Here is a 20,867-nt window from a genome sequence, read left to right as displayed (position 1 = left end):
TGACCTTAAATATCCAAAATTATTGTGTTAAGATTACATTACTGAATGTATAGTTTTCACTTTTATGTTACAGACAAATGTGAAGGCCACAATGGGGATTATTGGTTGATGTTGGAAAGTATGCAATTAACATGTGGATAATGTGTTTTGCCTTTTGAACCATTTATGTGTTGTCACATTACTTTTTGGTGACTTTTCACATATGCTGCTGTGGATATTGGGGCCAATGTTAAAAAACAGTTTTCAATTCACACATAGATATCCTGGGAGAGGTAGAAGACGACAGCCTTCAATGTACCGTCCATTTCCAGACCTTCAGACCATGGAAGAAAGGGATGTAATCAAGAAGTTTCATCTGAATAGGCAAGCAATGTAGGATTTATGTCATCATTTGGAGCCTGATCTTCTGTCTCAAAACACCAATCCTACATGTATTACCCCAATTGTGAAACTTATGACAGTCTTGCCTTTTCTGGCCACAGGTTCCTTTCACTACACTGTGGCTATATCTGGTGGTATGTCACAACCAATGTTTGCTGGCCTATTAGAAGGCGTGCTTACAGCAAAGAAGAAACACATTGGCAGTTACATCCAGTTCACCAGATGTGAGTATTTAGCCAATGTACAGATTAACTACTATGGTTTGGATCGCTTCCCATGTGGTTGGAGCCATTATATTGCCTTGGTACCACCGCAGGCCAGTGAACAAGTCTACTGGAACAGAAAGAACTTCCATTCTATCAACATGCAAGTTGTCTACTTACTGGACTTGTATGTCTCAAACATCTGTGCCTGCTTCCCAGGTTCAGCCCATGATCCCTTCATCCACAGAACAGACCTGTACCCCATCTGATCTCACAACTACTACCAGAGAGGGCCTGGCTTGTTTGTAAGTATAATCTGTCCTAACTTTGTTTGTGTAATGTCAGGTACTATGATCAGAAAATGTGTGAATTATTGTAGCACTTATGCCTTTCTTCCAAATAGCAGACTCAGCATATCCCAACTTTCCTTGATTGTTGACACCGCTGAGGAATCCAATTATGCCAGGGGAAGTCTGCTTCAGTGATGCCCGTGGAAGAACAAGGTGGCCAGTGGAGTGGGCTTTTGAGCTCCTGAAGGTCAAATTCAGATACCTGGACAAGACTGGGGGAGCCCTCATCTACTCACCCAGGAAGGTGTGTCAAATCAACATAACCTGCTGGGTGCTCCACAACAACTCCCTGTGATTGGAACAATGTAATAAAGATGTTATAAGAAAAGACACTTGCATGTATGTGTTGCTGTGATATAGTTTTAGTTTTAGTTTTTAAAATTTATAGAGCGCATGGCGACCCGAAGGCATCCCAGCGCTAAAAGCAACAAAGCACGAATAGGAGAGAGAGTCGATGCTAATTACAGAATAAAAAAGTTTCCAGCTTTTTCCTGAAGAGGCGCTCGGAGGGTTCATAACGGAGCTCCGTAGGAAGGGTATTCCAAAGGTGGGAAGCCTTACTGGAGAAGGAGTTGTTGCCCCAGGCTCTCTTAGACCGAGAAATGTGTGCATACCTAAGAGAGGAGGAACGTAAGTTCCTAGAAGGAGTGTGCAGGAAAATACGTTTCCTCAGAGAGATGGGACCTTTATCATGTAGGGCCCTATGGACAATGCAGAGAGATTTAAAATGGATCCTTTCTTTGATGGGGAGCCAGTGGAGGGTGGAGATAGCCAATTTGACGGAAGAGTATTTTGAGGAGTGAGTAGGAAGCCTGGCAGCTGCATTTTGCACTCTTTGCAGCTTCTTTATAACATAAAGAGGGGAGCTGAGGAACAGGGAGTTTCCGTAGTCCAGACGGGAAAGAATTAAGGCTTGAATGAGAATTCTTCTGGCTGTAGGAGGGAGAAGGGTGAGAATCTTTCTGAACATGTGCAAGAGACCAAAACAGGTAGAGGAGATTTTACTGGCTTGGGAATCCATGGTAAGCCGGGGGTCAAGCATCACACCTAGAGTTTTAACCTGAGATTTGGGGAGAGGAAGAGTACTGAAGGCGTCTGAAAGAAAGGGGAGAGGAAGAGCGGGGGGACCGTTGCCCAAGACCAGGACTTCTGATTTTCCATCGTTAAATTTGAGTTTGGACTCAGTCATCCATTTGGCGATGTCACTCATACAGCGGGAGAGATTAGCCACCGGCGAGTCTCCAGAGCTGGAGATGGACACCACTAGCTGGGTGTCATCTGCATAAGTGACCAGAGACAGATTATGAGGGGCGATTACTCTAGCTAAAGGTGACAAGTAAACGTTAAAAAGAGTGGGGCTAAGGGACGAGCCCTGGGGGACTCCACATGCCAAAGGGAAGAAGCCAGAAAAGAAGGTACGGTCCAAAACTTGGAAAGATCTATCTTTAAGGAAGGAGGAAAACCAAGAGAGAGCGGAACCTCCTACTCCTATATCTGATAGTCTCCAACAGAGAAGATCGTGGTCGACAGTGTCGAAAGCTGCACTTAGGTCAAGCAGGATGATGGCTACGTGAGACCCTAGCTGGCGGGCCGACTCAGTTACTGTAAGAAGGGCTGACTCAGTGCTGTGCAAGGCTCTAAAGCCCATTTGGGTGGAATGAAGAAGTTCATTGCTTTCGAGATAGCTGGTTAGTTCAGTGTTGACATGTTTCTCAAGGATTTTTGCGGAAATAAGGAGGAGGACAATAGGTCTGAAATTTTTCAATAGAGTGGGGTCCAGTTTGGGTTTCTTCAGAAGGGGCTTAACAACAGCGTGTTTAAATGACTGGGGAAGGGAGCCCGAGGATAACGAGTTGTTAAGAATTTTAGTGAGAGGAGGAACAATGATGTCTGCTACCTGCAAGAGAGCAGAGGGAGGGGCGGGGTCTAGAGGAGAGCCGGATTTAATTTTGGACAAGAAGTTAATGGTCATCTCCTCAGTGAGAAGGGGGAAGGAGGTTAGAGAAACTCCTACAGGAAGGGAATCTGTATCTTTACAAGTAGGGAGGTGATTCATATAGGCGGGGAACCCAGAGTATATACTGATGACTTTGTCCTGAAAAAAAGATGCCAGTCGATCACTGTGGGAGACGGAGGCCTCCGTCATAGGGGTAGATATGGGAGGGGAAGGAAGATCTTTAAAAATTTGAAAGATTTCTTTCTGAGGACATGAAGAACATTCTATTTTAACCATAAAAGGTGGACTGGGCAATTTTAATATTGTGGTGATAAGTTCTGATTGATTGCTTGTAAATCTCTCTGTTAGAGAGACTGTAGTTTTTACGCCACAGTCTCTCAAGTTTTTTACAGTTCTTTTTAAGTTCAAGCAGGTAAGGGGAGAACCAGGGTTTAGATTTGTGGGATGAAATAACTACTCTGGTTCTGATGGGTAGAACAACATCCAGAGAGGATGAGATCCATTTATCAAAAGAGTCTGCAGTTTCTGGAGCAGAAGGGTGATAGGTTTTATCAGGGGCCAGGAGGGCCTTGCGCCATTCTTCCGGGTCCAGTTTTGACCAAATACGTCCAGATGTAGTAGTGCTGGGGAGATGCCCTTGGATGGCATCATACGGAAAAGTGAAAGAGAGAAGGGAATGATCGGTCCAAAGTAGTGGCAGGGGGGGGGGCGTCAGCAAGTTGGCAATGTTGCTGAATATAAGATCTAGCGTATGACCCTTCTGGTGGGTGGGACCAGATACATGCTGACTTAGTTGAAGTGCTGCGAGAGAGGTTGCCAATAATTTAGCCGAGGGGCAATCCGAGTTGTTGAGATGAATATTAAAGTCTCCTAAAATAGTTAGATTGGAGAGGTTGCAGATATGACTGGCTGCAACCTCCGGAAGAGAATCCAGGAAACGTAGCACAGGTCCAGGAGGTCGATAGAGCAAAATTCCTGAAAAAGTGAAAGTGGGGGACAAACATAGTGAGAACATTAAGCTCTCACAGTCAGGAATATCTAGGGGTAAAGTGGTGCATTTAATAGTAATTTTATGAATTATAGCTACTCCACCACCTCTGGTAACGGGCCTATCTAGATGAATCATGGAATAGATGGAAGGCAAAGAATTGCAGATGTGTACTGTAGAGTCGTCATCGAGCCAGGTTTCAGTAAGAAACAGTACATCAGGCAGGAGGTCTTCAAGGAGATTATAGATGTATAGAGAATGAGCGGGGAGGGATCGGCAGTTGAGCAGCATCATTCTTGCTGGGTGGGGAGAAGGAACTTCAGAGGACATAGAGGGCAAAGCGGTCCACCCACAGCGTGGGCAGGAAAGGAGGAAAGGGAAGTGTGAGTCGCTCAAATGGGAGAGACAGGGATCAGTGATTCTACATGCCAATAGTTGCGAAGAAGAGTAAACCAACCTCGTTGGGGAAAAAAGGACAGCATCTCTGGGCTCAGGATGCTCAGGACGCTCCAAGGCGCGGACGGGCGCAGACGGGCTTGCCTTTGGCGCGCCAGCGGGGCGTCCGCTGCGCGGCCGGCACCCCTCCGTCATTAAATACTGACGAGAGGCAACCTGAGCCGGCATTGGAAATAAAAAGACTATACCGTCAACCTAACAAAATGGCGGTTTAGAAATGTCCCAAGCAGGAAGAGGGGAAAAAGAAAACTGAGCACCCGGTAGCCACTAAACACGGGCTCCGGTGCTCAAACACGGCGTGACATGAAGTAATCAAAGATAGAATTAAAGCCCCAGAGTAGAAAACCTATAAATTAAAAGTTATTATTAAAAAAATTATTAATTTAAAATATAGCAATCAAATTCATTAAACAGTCATTATCACAACATAGAGATTTAAAAATAAGAGCCTACTCGTGCGTTACTCGTTGCGCGGCCGGCGCCCCTCCGTCATTAAATACTGACGAGAGGCAGCCTGAGCCGGCATTGGAAATAAAAAGACTATACTGTCAACCTAACAAAATGGCGGTTTAGAAATGTCCCAAGCAGGAAGAGGGGAAAAAGAAAACTGAGCACCCGGTAGCCACTAAACACGGGCTCCGGTGCTCAAACACGGCGTGACATGAAGTAATCAAAGATAGAATTAAAGCCCCAGAGTAGAAAACCTATAAATTAAAAGTTATTATTAAAAAAATTATTAATTTAAAATATAGCAATCAAATTCATTAAACAGTCATTATCACAACATAGAGATTTAAAAATAAGAGCCTACTCGTGCGTTACTCGCTGATATGATTGTGATCCTGCGCTAAACATTGTATGCATGCAACATATCCATGCTTACATAAGTAGCTTGTTTTGCTATTGTAAAGTTCACACTGTAGTACATTTATACAGAATTAGAAATGAAATTTACTACAGTAGACAACCAGTTTGTGACTTGTGTATTCATTAAAGTAGCAATGGTGAAGAGATACATTGTGCTAAACAAACATAAAAGAAAATAAGTGAAGTAGTAAGTCATGGTGAATGAAACCATAGCTGTTGATGTCAAATTATTTGAAGTGCTGTATACTACTTCCATCAGAAATAGAAAAGTGTCCAGAACTAGTCCACAGAACGAACGTGCTACACACTGGAGGAAATTAAGGTTGAGGTTTGAAGCAGGTGGTGGTGAGTGTCTTGCCATCCACACCGCCTGGATTTTTGCATGTAGGTCCCAGTTTGCGAGGCTTGGGGGATCCACTGCTGCAGAGACAGAGGTGTCTGTAGGCATTTATTCATCTTGCAGGGCTCTCCTTCGTATGGCTGCCACAGATGTAGATGGGTGGATATAGTTGTACCACTTGAAGAGGTAGATAGTGATGAGATAGCTGTGCACATGGTTGTATGCCCTTCTGCACACCTATTAGGGAGCCCACGTTGGAGATATGGGCCTCCATCTGATGATGTATGTCCCTATGCAGCTGCTTAATTTTCTGGACTTCTGCAAGTACCTGGTCCATCATGCCTTGGGACTCCTGATAGACTTCCATGATTTGACTGATAGTATCCTGGGTGTGAGTGACCCCAGTGGCCTCACTCTGCTGGCGCACAGTAGCCCTCCCATGAAACCTACTCCCACAAGTCTGTGCCCTTGAACCCAGCTGCCCTCTCCCGCTGAGTACTGGTGCCTCTGTGACTGGACTAGTGATTCTCACCTCAGAATCCAGGGCTAGGGGGCACAAGATGATGGTGACTGTGGTAGGTACATAGGTTGGGGGGACTCGGATTGGCTGAGGTGTTGCAGCTGAGGTGAGAGATGTTGGTGTGGACACAACGAGACTCAATATTGCTGTCTTCCCAGGCTGACCAGATGAGCCAGGACCTTCATCCACAATCACATATCCTGGATTGTTGTCATCACTGAGGGATTCATCTGGGGGTGGAGTGGGGTGTCTGTTCGGTGGCCAAGCTCTACCCAAGTGCTGTGCCAGATCAACCTGCTGTGAAATAGAGACGATTGTTATTGGTGGTAGTGTGGTATATACATCCAAATATTTTGTGTCACACTAAGTAGGGACCTAGTGTCGTAGTTGGACTGCTGGTTTAGGGATGATAGCACTTTTGTTTGTAGGTGACTAAGCCAATCCTACAACAAGTCACAACTGTCAGCCCAACCCTCCCCTCTCACAAGCAGTACTTCACGAAAAACCCAAACAGTAAAAGGTGATTTCTGTCAGCCTTACGCATGGACTCTAGATAAGACCTCTTAGGGGAGTCGTGGTGGAACGGAAGTTAGCCTTTTCTCTCCTAAGCAACAAGTCTCAGTCACACACAGGCAATGAAGAAGATGCAGGAAATGTTTCAATAGGTTTATTGAAAAGACTGCAATCTGCTGTAAAATGCATGGGCTGCAATGATTGGGAAAAATAATAGCAGAAGAAGCATGATTGTGAAGATGAGAGTTGTGAATACAAAGACCCCCACCATCTTGCAATAAACATTATATATAAAATACCCTAGCATGGGGAACCTAATCTCTAACCTAACGAGAACTAGGTATATTGACCCTAATGTGCCAGTATCATGGCCATGAGAAGCCCACCCCCACCCTTGTTACCTAGGAATAAGGTCTCTAACTCAGACTCTGTGGTGACACGAAGGCTGGGTTGACGTGCAGCATAGATAGCGTAGATGGCATCTGGTAGGAATCCCTCTGATAACCTTCTCTATGTGAGATGTATTTATACAGATCATGTGGGACACCTGACGCTGGTATGTTCCCAAACAATAGATAAGGGGGCAGATTTGTGGCAGCAATTATGTAAACAATTCTCAACAAGTGTACATTATGTTCCTCTCAGACATAAGTGAGAAAGGGACATGATGTGAATACCTACATACATCACTTGATTATGACGCTGATAGTGACGCCTTCACAGAGTCGTACTGATAATGCAAATCAAAATGTTTTATGAGTATAAACAATGGCAGCCACCTTAAAAGAAATAATAAAATAAATGGGCAAAAACAGAGCAAGCTAAGTAGGTTAAAAGTCACGAGGGGCACATGCCTGCAAGCCAAAAGGCTAAGCTAAACTCCTGAGACCCAATAAAACTAAATTGGATTCACTACATCCTCCCCATTGCCGGAACAAGGATGCAAACACACTATTGAGGGTGCAATTAGTCCAAGCTAAAATGCTCTGAGCTAAAAGCGTGCTATAATCTAATTAAAAACTGTGCTAAAAATATACAATAGGGATAAAATGTCAACCATGACAAGCACAGCAGGCCAAATGTGAATCTAACTAAAAAGGCAATTTGGTATAACACTTTTTCAACTTTGGAATAAGACCAATGATCAAATCATTTAGCAATAATCTTAATCTTGAAGAATGTCTCCAAAGTTATCAAATGGGAGCGCATACAGGAATGACTCCACATCGTCAGATGTCAGATAGATCACAGGATTGGCAGACGGATCCACAGAGCAGAAGTACGCAGAGGCCTCAAACGCAGGATCACCCGCGAAAGCAGCATCCTCCATTGTGCCTGGTGGAGCCAAATAGTTAACCAGTAGTGACTCATAAGTGGCCATGCGAATCACCCTCAGTCTCAAGGCGCACGACCATGAATGAACCCTCATCGGGAACATCAGCAATTCCTTGCACGCAGGAGGCACTTGCGGGAAAGCAAGACACACCGATTGTTAGACACTCACAGAGGCACTAGGTACAGTGAAAGACAGGTTGCATGCACCACAGGACTGTTCGGAATGTGTGGGTGGGAATAAAACATGTCCACAACAAGTTACAATTTGAGAGACTGAAGTTACGTAGGCAATTCCTGGTCTCATTCCGCAACAGCTCTGATCCTTCAGGACCACATAACTTCCATTCAAAGGTATATGAAATTCTGGTCGAATCAAAGGGATGGGAGTACCCTTCAGAAAGCATGTAAAGTTTGCGACCGCAACATTGCAAAAGCCATGAAGTGACACCTGTTTGCAGATCATTAAATGACTGACAGTAGTCTCACATTCTGTTCCGCTCAGAAAGATCTCTGTTTTGCCGTTCAGACATTTGAACTTGAAAGGCAGCTCCCACTCTTCTTTCATGTAGCTAACTCCTAGCCGCTCATATCTGCCCACAGCAAAATGTTTCAAACATTCCGTGAAACGAAAGGTGGAAATTGGCAGATTTATAACGCCATGTACGATCCATACTGTTGATGGTGCATCTGCTACAGTGAAAGGCAGTTTTTCTATCTTTTTTATGTTGAGCATGGTGTAACTCACTTCCTTTTTAGCCATTATCTATTGTTCCCTGGACAAATTAAAAGCAGCAAACAAGTCACTACTGTTGGTGTATTTCCAATGGACGTGGCCATTTCTGAGAATCTGAATGTTCAACCCAATCGCTTGATGGAGCGCAGGAAACTTTGTCCATGTTGTAAAAGGGACATGTCATTCTGAATGATATCAATTGCAGATAACACTATATTATTAAGGGTGTATTCTGAAGGACAGAGTATTCATGCCATTATAGACAACAGCTAAAGACTTTTGCATATTTTCCTTATCTATCTGCTTTAAATGTGCAGCTGATTCCATTTGAGAAAGCTTTCATATTTAATTGTATATGGCATATAGGAATCATTTACAGCGGGGCTTTCTCAGACCTAGCAGGAAATCCTGCAAGTCTACTTCCTCTGATAGGAGACTTAAATGTTATTTAACTGCTGCTAAGGTGTTAGTGTGTAACCATTGTTGGCACAGTTTGCCCACACTGTGGGGCTCATTTTGAGCCCGGCGGGCGGCGGAAGCCGCCCGCCTGGAGGGAGCCGCCAAATGGCCGCTCCGCGGTCGAAAGACCGTGGAGGCCATTCTGGCTTTCCCGCTGGGCTGGCAGGCGACCGCCAGAGGGCCGCCCGCCAGCCCAGCGGGAAACCCCTCCCCACGAGGAAGCCGGCTCCGAATGGAGCCGGCGGAGTGGGTATGTGCGACGGGTGCAGTGGCACCCGTCACGTATTTCAGTGTATGCAAAGCAGACACTGAAATACAAAGTGGGGCCCTCTTACGGGGGCCCCTGCAGTGCCCATGCCATTGGCATGGGCACTGCAGGGGCCCCCAGGGGCCCCACGACGCCCCTCACCGCCATCCTGTTCCTGGCGGTCGGAGCCGACAGGAACAGGATGGCAGTGAGGGGGTCGGAATCCCCCATGGCGGCGCAGCAAGCTGCGCCGCCATGGGGGATTCCCAGGGCAGCGGAAAACCGGCGGGAGACCGCCGGTTTTCCTTGGCTGACCGCGGCCAAACCGCCGCGGTCAGAATGCCCTGCGGGGCACCACCAGCCTGTTGGCGGTGCTCCCGCATCCCCGGCCCCGGCGGTCCTTGACCGCCGGGGTCGGAATGACCCCCTGTTTGTGGTAAGTATAATAGAGTGCTGACCCAAGACATGGCGAGGGTCCAGCCGGCTAATCTTGAAACCCCCTGAGGAATTAACAAAATGCGTCTGACACCCATTCATGTCTGTTGGCCACAATAACCGCCCGCCAGGACTCAAAAGTGTGGAACTGTAGGTACCATTCTGAGCGCAAGCATTTAGTTCTTCCTCGGTGACATTCAGGAATGTTTGCCTATTGGTGAATTTGGTTGGTGTGGGGATACTGGGTGCAATCATCTCTTTTATTTTTGCTAACCTAGCCAGGTGTCATTTAAAAATATCATTTGGAAAGGAATAAGGCATATTCTAAACAAAGCTTCCCTACCCTGAATTTGCAAACCTTGCGTTCCCAGTACACTTTTCACATCGATAGTGCTCTTCTAGTATTCATAACTTTCATTAGCAAGTCAGGAAGCAAAGGAATCTGAACAGATCAGTTTGGTGATGGTTAGCAAACTTTTCCGTATTTTGGAAAGTGGTAATTTGAAATAATATGACTCTGCATTTGCAGTGTCATTCCCAGAAAAGTATGCAAATGTTTCTACATATGTCTTAGGACATCCCACAGGTGGAGTCCGCTCAGAGACCGCCAAGGTCATAATGAGGGCCTATATCTCCTATTGGAGATTTCCGGATGTAGACAGTCTGCTCTCTGACTTTGTCTGTCTTTATTTTGTTTTTGTTTATCCCAGTGTTTTTTAGAACCCTCTTGTGCTTGTTTAGTACCGTCCTTAGGTTTCAGGCTTTTTCAGCTTGACTCCCAAATTATCCTGTCCTGTACTAGTATAGGTGTCAGAAATAATTTTTAGTAGTTGATGCTCCTGTTCCAACTGTGGAATCTCCCGGAGTCGCTGGCGTATAGCCAATGCTACCACTTCTGTTACTGAGTATTGTTGAGGAGACTGTGTCAAAGTTGCACATCAGTTTCATCCTTAAATCCAGAGCTGGAGCAGCCCTGTGCTCATTTTGAATTTGTTTTAACACTTCTGGTAAATTGACAAGTATTTTGGTACCATGCGTGGTAGTGTAAATTGCAGAGAAGACTGTACCCCATGTGGTGCAGTCGTCCATTGAGGGAATCATTCCAAATGGCAAGCACATTGTGAGAATTCTATGTTTATCTTGGGATCCCATATGGAGAAACACTGCTACCAGTTTGTTAGTTTCTTGTGCTATTCAGAACAGAATTTTCTCAATTTCTGTGGGTGCTTTGCCCATGATAGAAGGTACTTTTTGTGGGTTAACCCCAGTAATAGCCTATTGGTTACCAGCTAGTGCAGCCTGTTTTGGGGCGGTGTTCAAGGTCCGCATAGTGAATTGTACTAATCGTCGGTTTAGTTGTACTAGCTCCTTATAAAGTGTGTGTACATCAGCTGTTTGCATAGCCTGTACACCAGGATGTTGTGTGTATGTGGCAAACATGGGCCACGCTGGTCCATCATTACTTAAGAGACCTAATCTTACGGGTTGTATTACGTGTGGTAGGGTGCCATTGAACTATTTTTTATGTTCTTGATAGGAAATTGGCATCTCTAAATACCAGTAAGCTTGGTACTGCTGCTGTACATTCATTATTTTATATGTGTGAAATGTTTGTGTTCTGTCATCTTTTTAAGGAAAGGTGACTTGGGAATAGAATGTTTCTGTTTGGTAAGCTTCATGAGCTTCCAAAATAAATGTGACATCCCAGCCCTCATCTGTTAAGCCATGGGCTTCTAAGTGTTGTGTTAATGTGTGCCTGACATTTTCTGAAATGTCTATGGCGATAGCCATGTTGAATAATGGATGCAGTGATGGAACACCAAATGGGGAGAAATCCTTTTAAAGAGTTCAAGCTTGAACAACCTACAACTTAGTTAAGGTCTCCCTGTTCAGCTGAAGAGGATTGTCCCTAAGACCACAGATGTCTCTATATGATGGTACTTAGGGTACCTGTTGTGTGTGAGACAGAGATGCTCAGGATATCCGAAAGTTAGTGCCAAAACACCATTGTTGATGGTGCCATGTCGTAGTTGGACTCTCCCTCCTAGCATCAGCATCAATGGTATAGCCCTAGTAACTCTGCCCCAGCCTGGGCCATGGCCCATAATGGGCAAAACTCATTGTCAGACCTTGCTCTCTGCAGGCTGAGCATACTGATCCCACATGAACACCACATTTCCACCACTTCAATACATAAAAGTATATCTTGTGGCCATACAAATATTATAAGAGTAATCAGGATTCACTCAGAGACTCAGGGGCTCATTGTAGCCTGTAGAAATAGGAAGGATGGAGTTAAACGGAGTAAAGAATCTATGTAAGGTAGGTACCTGTTCCTCTGGTGAGTAATAGAGCTGGACACACAGTGGAAGCACTTATTGGGCAAGTAGCTCCAGCTCCTCTGGAGAGAAGGCAGGGACCCTCTCACCTGCTTGGCCAGGCATAATTGCTGCCAGAGGTGGCAGACAGCAGCTAAATTAGAGGAGGTGTTGATAGCAGCAGTATCAGGAGGCAAGTGAGTTATTTTTCGAACCATGGCATACATCTACTCCATGTACATGGTCATCAGCATAGACCGACACAGCCATTGGCCCTCCACTGTCACAGTCACTAACGTTAGCCTATGTCTGTGTCCGTCGAGGATGAAACTGGCCACTGCCACATGGTTGACTTCACTGGCGGTGGCAGGTTTTAAATGTCCAATTTGCGAGGTCAGGCATCCACCATTTTAGTGGTTGTATGTACTGTATTGGTGACTGTTAAGTGCATCACAATTACTCCAAATGAGGGCTAACATGTTTTCTACATGGGCCACTCCATTGCCATTTAATTTCCATGACACAAATCCTCTGTGTAGTGCATTACTGTGCACAAAGGAAAAATTTGCGTGGTACACTGTATACCGCATTTGAGGGTTTTTGGCCTTATAAAATATCCAAAATTAACATTATTGTGCTAAGATTACATTACTGAATGTATCATTTTCACTTTTATGTTACAGACACATATGAAGGACACACTGGTGATTATTGGTTGATGTTGGACAGTATGCAATTAAGATGTGGATAAAGTGTTATACTTTCTGAACCAGTTATGTGTTGTCACATTATTTTTTAGTGACTCTTCACATAAGTTGCTGTGGACATTGGGGCCAATGTAGAAAAACTATTTTCATACATAGATATCCTCGGAGAGGAAAAAGACAACAGCCTTTAATGTACCGCCCATTCCAGACCTTCAGACCATGGAAGAAAGGGATGTATTCAAGAAGTTTCATTTGAATAGGCATGCAATGTAGGATTTATGTCATCAGTTGAAGCCTCATCTCCTGCCTCAAAACACTAATCCTAATGTATCCCACCAATTGTGAAACTTGTGGCAGTATTGCCTTTTCTGGCCACAGGTTTGTTTCAATACACCGTGGCTATATCTGGTGGTATGTCAAAAACAATTTTCAGTGGCCTATTACAAGACGTGCTTTCTACAATGATAAACACATTGACATCTACATCCCATTTCCAGGATGTGAGGATTTAGCCAATGTAAAGGTTGACTTCTGTGGATTGGGTCACCTCCCACCTGTGGTTGGAGCCATTGATGGCACCCATATTGCCTTAGTACCACCACAAGCCAGGGAACAAGTCTATCCAAAAAGGAAGAACTTCCATGATATCAATGTGCAAGTTGTCTCCTTACTAAATTTGTAGATCTCAAACATCTGTGCCCGTTTCCATCCATCACTTGTTCTTTTTGCATTTGGCTTCCCAGGTTCAGCCCATGATTCCTTCATACTGTGGAACAGCACCATACCCCAGCTGATGTCACAACTACTACTGGAGAGCACCTGGCTTGTTGGTAAGTATGATCTGTCCTAACTTTGTGTGTGTAATGTCAACTGCTATGATCAGAAAGTATGTGAATTATTGTAGCACGTATGCCTTTCTTCTAAATAGGAGACTCAGCTTATCCCAACTGTCCTTGGTTGTTGATACAGTTGAGAAATCCAACTACACCAGGGGACGTCTGCTTCAATGAGGCCCATGGAAGAACACAGTGGCCAGTGGAGTGGGCTTTTGGGCCCCTGAAGGCCAGATTCAGATGTCTGGACAAGACTGGGGGAGCCCTCCTCTACTCACCTGGGAAGGTGTGTCAAATCACCATGGCCTGCTACATGCTCCACAACAACGCACTGCGATGAAACATACCTTATATCGCAGAGGATGGAGACCCTGAAGTGCCACCGGATGAGGATCCTGAAATGCCAAATGATGATGATAGTGGTGAAGAGGAAAGAGCTGACTTACGTCAAGATCTCATCAACAACTTATTCTCATGAGTGTAAGTATGTTGTGAGATGTCATGACTTTGACTATTAAAGCAACTCTTGGTTGTTGTAATGATGTGAGGAGTATGTTTAGAGAAAATATTAGGAAACTGAAGCTCTGGCAAATTCTGGTGAATGGTGTTTGTGGAGGAAGGTTTTGATACATGCTCATTTTGTTAGTGTTGATTTCTTTAGATTAGGTTTTTGTCATGGACTGTGTTCTCCAGTTTACTATGTGAATTGTGTCATATGTATGGTTTCACAGCTAATCTCTTTGTTTTGGTGTGTTTTACCATTACATCTTCATTTGGACATTCCAAAGTTTTGACATTACCATGAATATGATGTTGTTCGGGCATACAAAGTGGACATGGATTATTCCTGGGAATGTCTGTCACAAACTTTGGGTGTACAAAATCTGTACCAAGACAGCTTGCACAGTGATAGGATGGAAGTTAAGAAGAATCCATTAGGCTTATTCCTTGCCATATCGTGGCCATAATGCATTATTTGTGTCACATGTGCTCAAATAATATGTTGTTGTGGGCCCAACTTATGATGATCTCCCTTCCAATTGGCTAAATCCTCATTGTGCATAAACTCTATGTAGCTATAATTGTGTCTCATTATTGTAGGCCAAAGTGCTTGTGGCACATCACTGAAATTTGTTTGTGACATTCCACCAGATGCAGAAACACTGGATTGGAATGACCCTGTGCAGGAATCTGGCCTGGTGTGATGAGTACCTATGGTATTATCACCTTATACCAGGTCCAGGTATCCCCTATTAGTGAGGTGTAGTAAGTGTCTAGAAGCCTGGCTCTCTAGAGGTAGCTGTGAATGAACAGCCAAGGCTTATCTAGGAGACATGCAAAGCTCATGCAATACCACTGTAGTCACACAGCACATACATACATGAAAGAAAACACTTAGGCCCTCATTACGAGTTTGGCAGGTGGCGGAAGGTGCCCGCCAAGCTCGTACCGCCATCAGGCCTCCTGTGCGGCCTGAACACCGCCAGCCCTATTAAGAGTTCACTGCAGGGCCAGCGGGCGGAAGCAGCGTTTCTGCCCGCCGGCCTTGCGGTGAACAGGGCCATTGCATTGATGCCGGCTTGTAATCTAGCCAGCACCAATGTGGTGGTGAGGTGGGTGCAGCAGCACCTGTTGCGCTTTCCACTGCCCGTAATTCGGGCAGTGGAAAGCGTGATGGGGCCATCCATTGGGGCCCCTGCACTGCGCATGCAGTGCACGTGCCCCCAGCACCCTCTTTCCTCCAGCCTTTGCATGGCGGGGCTACCGCCATGCAATGGCTGGCGGAAAGGGGACTCGTAATCCCCAGGGCAGCGCTGGAAGCAGCTTTGCCCTGGCAGATTACAACCGCCGAGACTGCCAGGCTCTCGCCTGGTGGCAACCTGGCAGTACCAGCAGTCCAACTGTGGCACTTTCGCCACAGTGGTAATTCCACTGTCGGACTGCCACTTTGGTGGTGTTCTGACCACGACTGTGACCCTGGGGGTCTGGTGACCACCAGGATCATAATTAGGCCCTCAGTGTTACAAAAATAAAGGCTCTTTATTACAGTAACACAATCACTAAAACACTAGATAGGCACTACTCAATAGGAGGTAAGTAAACACACTATGGCCCTCATTCTGACCCTGGCGGTCGGCGGAGAGACGGCGGTCGGACCGCGAACAGACCGGCGGTATTAAAAATGGCATTCTGACCGCGGCGGTCCCCGCCGCGACCGACCGCTACTTCTCCACTCCGACCGCCACGGCGGTCATGACCGCGGGGCTGGAGTTTGCGCACTCCGGCCCGGCGGTCGTCCCAAGACCGACAAGGGTATTATGACCCTGCCTACCGCCGCGGTTTCTTGTGAGCGGGAACCGCCGTGCGAACCATGGCGGTAAGCACTATCGGGGCCAGGGAATTCCTTCCCTGGCACTGATAGGGGTCTCCCCCACCCCCCACTACCCACCCGAGTCCTCCCCCCACACCCTCCACCCCCCTGCCACCCCCCAGAGGTGGTACGAACCCCCTCCCCACCCCCACCCCGACATGCACATACATGCACCCCGACATGCACACACCCCCAACATGCACATATACACACCCCCTACACACACATACACAACGGGGACACATACCCGCACACATACATGCCGACATGCGCACCTGCCGAACAGCACACATTACCCATAGACACAGCAGCACCCCCCGCCTGCATACACGCACTCACACACCCCCTCTACACACTCACACGCACACCCCCATGCACGCACACATCACACAACACCCCCCCACCCCCTCCCCTCACGGACGATCAACTTACCTTGTGTGTTGGTCCTCCGGGAGGCGACGGGAGCCATAGGGACGTGACCGCCGACAGAAGACCGCCAACAGAAGACCGCCACACAGAAATGTGGGTCGTAATTCTGTGGGCGGTGTTCTGCTGGCGTGGCGGTGGAGGTTGACCAGTCTCCACTTTCCCGCCGTGTGGCTGCTGGCGGTTTTCCGGCGGAACGCTCCCAGCGGTCAGAATGCGCACAGCGGCACACCGCCGCGGTCGGCGGTCTTCACCGCGGCGGTAACTCAGCAGTCTTGCGAAAAGACCGCCAAGGTCAGAATGAGGGCCTATATATGTCCAATAACAAATCAGGAATAGGCACAAAAAGCAATAGAAAACAGTGAAAAGCAATAGGCAATACTGAAGGCCTGTGGGGGGACAAATCGTATACTAAGAAAGTGGAATGTGAAGGTCAGGTCCCCACCCAAGGAAGTGGTATTGGTAGAGGGGAGCTGGAGGAACTAGGAAACCCCAAAGGTAAGTACCAGAGTGTCCCCCAGCGACCAGGAGAGAAGAGGTAAGTTACTGGTTCTACCCAAACCAACCCAAAGGACTTCAGAGAAGGATATTGCAAGACCCAGACAAGACTGCAAGCAACCAAAAGTGGATCCTGGAAGACCTGGAAAAGAAGGGGACCAAGTCCAGTTCATGTTGGATTGTTCGGTCGTGGCAAGAGCCACTACCCACCTGTCTGTGGAGGCAGGAGTTGGTCAATGGTGAGACGAAGATGGTCAGCAATGCAGCACTGGAGCAGATGCAGAGCTCCTGGCTGATGCAGTCGACGCCCCACGCCAGATGAAGAATTGCAGTCGACGCCCCACGCCAGATGAAGAATGGCGTGGAAAGATCACCAACAAGCCTTGGTAATGTCAGGAATCCCCAATGTGCCTCCTGTGTTATCTGTCAGCACCCCCAGGGATTAGGGTTAAATCATATCTCTGTTCTTGGTTAAACCTTCATGTTTCTAAGTAAACATAGGTGGTCATTCTGACCTCGGCGGTAAAAGGCGCCTACCGCCGGTCAGAAATCCTCCATAATCCCGCCGCGGTCGCGGAAACCCGCCACGGTCATTCTGACCCGCAGAAGGCAAACCTCCGAAAATCCGACAGCCACAACAGACCGCCAGACCAGCGGTCGGCGGAAAAGTGGAGGTGACAAAACCTCCACCGTCACGCCAACAGAAATACGCCCAAGCCATTACGACCCACGAATCCACGCGGCGGTCATTCAAACGCGGTATTCCATTGGCGGGACACACCGCCGCGGTCAGAATACACACAAACGAACAAAACTCAGCCACATTGGACGATTTGAATCCCACACACCTGATACACATACACACACCACTCCCACACACACAATACAATATAAAACACACACCCACATCACCCACAAACCCCTACGCCAAAAATTTCTGAAAGAAGGCCAGAGCGAGACACCACCATCCACAAACTAGCAGCCACAGCCACTCCACACCATCACCCACACACTATCCACACACAAAACAACACACACCACCACACTCAACACACTTAACTACACATACTCCACCCCACACATCATACACACCACCCCATGGCACCCCAAAGACACCCCCGCTTCTCCGACGAAGAACTCAGGGTCATGGTGGAGGAAATCGTTCGGGTAGAGCCCCAGCTGTTCGGCACACAGATACAATACACCAGCATTGCCCGGAGGACGGAGCTATGGCAGCGGATTGTCGACAGGGTCAACGCTGTGGGACAGCACCCCAGAAATCGGGAAGACATCAGGAAGCGATGGAACGACCTACGGGGGAAGGTGCGTTCCATGGTATCCAGGCACAACATCGCCGTGCAGAAGACTGGCGGAGGACCCCCACCTCAACCCCCACAATTTACATCATGGGAGGAGGAAGTCTTGAACATCCTGCATCCTGACGGCCTCGCAGGAGTCGGCGGAGGAATGGATACTGGTAAGTTGAAGCTTCACTACTGCTTCCCCCCCACCTGCATGCCAAATCATACCCCAACCCTCACCCCCATCCTCGAACCCCACCCTCACCCCCACCCCCATCCTCACCCCCACCCTCACCCCCACCACCATCCTCACCCCCACCACCATCCTCACCCCCACCCTCACCCCCACCACCATCCTCACCCCCACCACCATCCTCACCCCCACCCCCAGCACACCTATTCCCTGCCAATGTCTCACCATCACAACCCACACATCCCAAAACCTAGGCCTGCATGCGTCCACTAAGCATGGACACCCATCACCAAAGCATGCCCAATGCATATACACATCCCCCCCACAAGCCACCCTCACCAAAGCCCCCACACACGAATGCCAGCACTTGGGGACACGGGAACCCACAGATACACCCATATGCCACACATTGAAACTATAACCATACCTCTATACCCCTGCAGGACCCGACCGTCAACACACCGCCGCGGAGGGCCCAGAATTCTCCACACCCCCCACCCAAGAGGCCGTCAGCGATGACAGCAGCTCTGTCGACCTGGACACCGATGACCAGCCCGGACCATCGGGGACCTCTGGACAGTTCCCCTCACACAGGCCCAGGCCACTACAGACCCCAACCCCTCTGGGAACACCAGCACAGCTCCCACCCAGCGGGCCCATGCCTCTGTCTCCAGGGCGCGTCAATCTGCGGTGTGTCTACCACTACAGGGCACCCAGGATAACCCACCACCCCAACAACAACAGGGACCTGGGGGCAGTGGTAGTGGGCACACCGGCCAGGGGGCAGAGGCCCAGGGAAACAGGGCAACTCGGAGGGCAGCTGTGCGACAGGGGGGGGACAGGCCCAGGGAACCCACTCTCCACGAGGCCCTCACCACCATCATGGGAGCATACAACCGCTCCCAGGAGACGATGGCGACGGTACTGGCTCGGTTCCAGGAGATCCAGGTACTGCAGGAGGAACACTATCGGGGGTACAGGGAGGACATCAGAGCCCTCACCTCCACCCTGGTTACCATGGTAGGGCTGCTCCAGGACCTCGTCAACACCAGGACGGACACTCAACAACACCCAAGGGCCCCTGCCACTAGCCTGGACCAAGAACAGCCAACCACCTCTGCCGGCGCTAGTGGACAGGAGGCCCCCGCACAGCAGCAGCCCACCAGACCCCCACCTCCTGCAGGAGAAGAACCACCCCGCAAGAGGGCCCTGAGATCTCGCAAGAAGACAGAGTAGGATGTCAAGACCCCCGCCAGCAATGGATACCACCTGATGTCATCCCACTGTCCCACATTGTCACCCTGTCCATCCTTGAACTGCCCATGCTCCATCTCTCCACAGGCCTCTGGACAATGCACCTGTGTGACTGTTACTCTGGACTCTGCCATGGACATTCCTTCACCATAGCCCCCACCCACTTGAAACCCCCCATCCCATTTTGAGCACTTAAATAAACACCTATTTTGCACAAAACTATCTGGAGTCTGGCTGTGATTTCAATATATTGTAATTGACATGACAGTGCAAATATGTCCTTGTACATGGTGAAGTCAACAAACAGCTGCCACAAAGCTGTAGTCCATGGGGAAACGAAGCACAGGACTCGTAGTGGGGACCCCAGATCTGAAATAGGGAGGGAAAAGCCACAACTCAGTCATCATACACTGGGGCAAATAGACAGGCAGCAGAGATGCAGGAGAGTAGTTCACATTTACTAAATTATCTTTGAATTGTTACCTGTGTCCTATTGGAAGTACTGTTCAATGATTCTGTCCCTGTTGTCTGTTTCAGTCCCGTCGTCTTCCTCCTCGTCACTCTCCTCAGGTTCCACCGCTGCCACAACACCACCGTCTCGACCATCCTCCTGCAGGAAAGGCACCTGGCGGCGCAAAGCCAGGTTGTGAAGCATGCAGCAGGCCACGATGATGTGACACACCTTCTTAGGTGAGTACATTAGGGATCCACCTGTCATATGCAGGCACCGAAACCTGGCCTTTAGGAGGCCAAAGGTGCGTTCGATCACCCTCCTAGTACGCCCATGGGCCTCATTGTACCGTTCCTCTGCCCTGGTCCGGGGATTCCTTACTGGGGTCAGTAGCCACGACAGGTTGGGGTACCCAGAGTCCCCCACTAGCCATACACGGTGTCTCTCTAGCTGTTCCATCACGTAAGGGATGCTGCTATTCCTCAGGATGTAGGCGTCATGCACTGACCCAGGGAATTTGGCATTTACATGCGAGATGTACTGGTCAGCCAAACACACCACCTGGATGTTCATTGAATGGTAACTTTTTCTGTTCCTGTACACCTGCTCCCTGTCTCTTGGGGGAACCAAAGCCACATGGGTCCCATCAATGGCACCAATGACGTTGGGAATATGTCCAAGGGCATAGAAATCACCCTTCACTGTAGCCAATTCGCCCACCTCAGGGAAAA

General features: G+C 48.0%; 1 long non-coding RNA gene across 1 annotated transcript in view; it reads left to right on the top strand.

Moving 5' to 3' along the window:
• Positions 1–20,867, top strand: part of LOC138296818 (uncharacterized) — a 252,890-nt gene that overhangs the window by 194,334 nt on the left and 37,689 nt on the right. The gene's annotated exons all lie outside the window — the stretch shown is intronic.

The sequence above is a fragment of the Pleurodeles waltl genome, chromosome 1_2 (genome assembly GCF_031143425.1).
Source record: "Pleurodeles waltl isolate 20211129_DDA chromosome 1_2, aPleWal1.hap1.20221129, whole genome shotgun sequence".
Classification (NCBI taxonomy): Eukaryota; Metazoa; Chordata; class Amphibia; order Caudata; family Salamandridae; genus Pleurodeles; species Pleurodeles waltl.
Note: the sequence above shows the minus strand (reverse complement) of the source record. Positions and strands in the feature narration are given on the sequence as shown.